Genomic DNA, 2,079 nt, shown 5'->3' on the forward strand with positions numbered 1-2,079 from the left:
GGTACATTAAACAAAACCAATTTCTGGAGGGAAAAATCCAAGCCCAGAATAGGAAAAAATCGTGAACACTGTCTGGGCAATAGCAGAAAACCCAGAGAATATATTCTTTAATGGAAAATTTCTCCGCACTTCATAATTGACCTTTTGATATACAATGACCTACTAAATTTGTAATTTGTTGTTCTCAGTATTGAGGTCCATAGAATGAGCTAGGAAATCTCCAAATCGTGAGTCGAATTCCATAAGGCGTTATTTCGTGCTTGGATTTTTTCTTCCTTGTCGAAGAGGCAGCAATGGAAACGGGAACCATCTCTCTTGGCATGAGGAACGTGTTGAAAAGCCACAGCGTGGCCCATCTTAGAGTGGAGGGATTCAGTAGACTGTGGCATGTGTAGCAGCCCGGATTTGTCAGTGCTGTAGTCTTTCCAGTCAGTCTGGATTCATTGGTTGGATGAGCAGAACACCCAGCAACTGCTTTTGTTCCTGGGGAGGCACTGTGGCCAGCATGGAGGTGTCTTTAGCACCTTCATGTGGAATGTAGGCTGGGGTGCCTGCAGAGGCTGGACAACAGTGTGAGGGCTGCAGACACTGGGAACATATTTGTAGGGTAGGAGCAGCGACAGCAGCATGAGGTGCTATGTTCTGCACGTCAGCTGCGGGAACACCGACCCTCTGAGTGGCAGTACGGAGGCCACCAGAGGCTGGGACATTACCAGTTGGAGCCAGATGGTAGAAGGGTTGGACAAGGCCCAGGCTGGCGTAGAGTGCGTGATATTCCTCGGAAGCCGTAAGGTCTCCTACCTTGTTACCAGTATAGTTTAGGCCTCATCGATCAGCTGAGCCTTTCTCTCTTCCTTCCCGGGGGCCAGGGCAGCATATGGCGGCTTGGAGCCACCATGCCTCCATTCATGTCAGTGACTGCTTTGACTGCCTCTTCAGGGGAGGAGAAACACATGTAGCCAAACCCTATGCTTTCCCCCTCCTCCAGCGTTACCTTAGCCCAGGTGAGTGATCCGAAAGGAGAAAGCTCTTCCCTTGACTTCCCATCATCAATGGAGTTACCCAAGTTCTTTAGTGTAGAGGTTCACTTCCCGATATCGATGAATTGACTTGTTTCTGCTGTCCAAATCTCCATTTTTAACTCAACCTGTCATTCGCTTTTTTTTTCTTTTCCTGTGAAGGGGCTAGAAATATGACTTTTCTTTTCCATTCATCTCTTCCAGGCCTTTATTGGCACCTTCATGCTTTTCACAGCTCAGAGTCAAAGCATTTGGATTTCCCACTGGGATTTCTCACCACCTTGACGCTTAAGGTCTTGCCAAATTGGACGAATAGCTCTTTCGGACTCTCGCCATTCACCTCCTCCTTAAAGTTTTTGATGTAAGCATTGGTGCATTCCTTGGCTTGGGCTCCCAGCTCAGCTTCCCACCCTTGGGAGACTTGAACCTGCTCACAAGCACTTCATAGTCATAGAGGAGCCAAGGCCTTGTCAGTAGCCTTTTAGGTCTCCAAGAGGACAAAGGCATAACCGTGAGAGCCTTTCTCATCACACACCACCTTGCAGGACAGAATGTTTCCAAAGGCAGAAAAAGTATCATGCATTGCCTTGTTTCCTAGAGATTTGTCCACGTTCTCGCTGAAGACATTCCTCAGAGCAGATTTTCGCCGAGAGGGGGAACGCATGATGCAAAGTGGCTTTCCCTTAATCACATCAAATTTCGTGGTGCCCAAGGCATACCTGGCATCAATAGGCTGCTGGAAGTTGATGGAGTTGTAACCCAGGGGGCACAGGTGATCACGTCAGACCTGGATGGACAGCACAGGCCCAGCAGGACAGCTTTTCATCTGGCAAGGCCTCCCTGCCTTCCGAGGGTGGGTAAGTCCCATACAGGGACAGCTAGGGGCAGAAGCGTTGCTCTCCCCTGCCCCCGCCACCCCGAGCCTCACCAGGAGGATGTCCCATGAGGAGCACACAGGTTGAAGGGGGCTCTTCTCAGAGCTGTGGCCCAGGCTGCGCCCACAGTTGGCACGGAGTGAAGCTAAGGGAAGCTGTGGCTCAGAAAGGCAGAGAGTTCCACA

At 50.0% G+C, this 2,079-nt stretch overlaps 1 pseudogene; it reads right to left on the reverse strand.

The window, feature by feature from the left end:
- Positions 1 to 209: 209 nt before the first annotated feature.
- LOC102963381 lies at positions 210 to 1,845 on the reverse strand (annotated as a pseudogene).
- Between the last annotated feature and the right edge of the window lie 234 nt (positions 1,846 to 2,079).

The sequence above is a fragment of the Panthera tigris genome, chromosome F2 (assembly GCF_018350195.1).
Source record: "Panthera tigris isolate Pti1 chromosome F2, P.tigris_Pti1_mat1.1, whole genome shotgun sequence".
Classification (NCBI taxonomy): domain Eukaryota; kingdom Metazoa; phylum Chordata; class Mammalia; order Carnivora; family Felidae; genus Panthera; species Panthera tigris.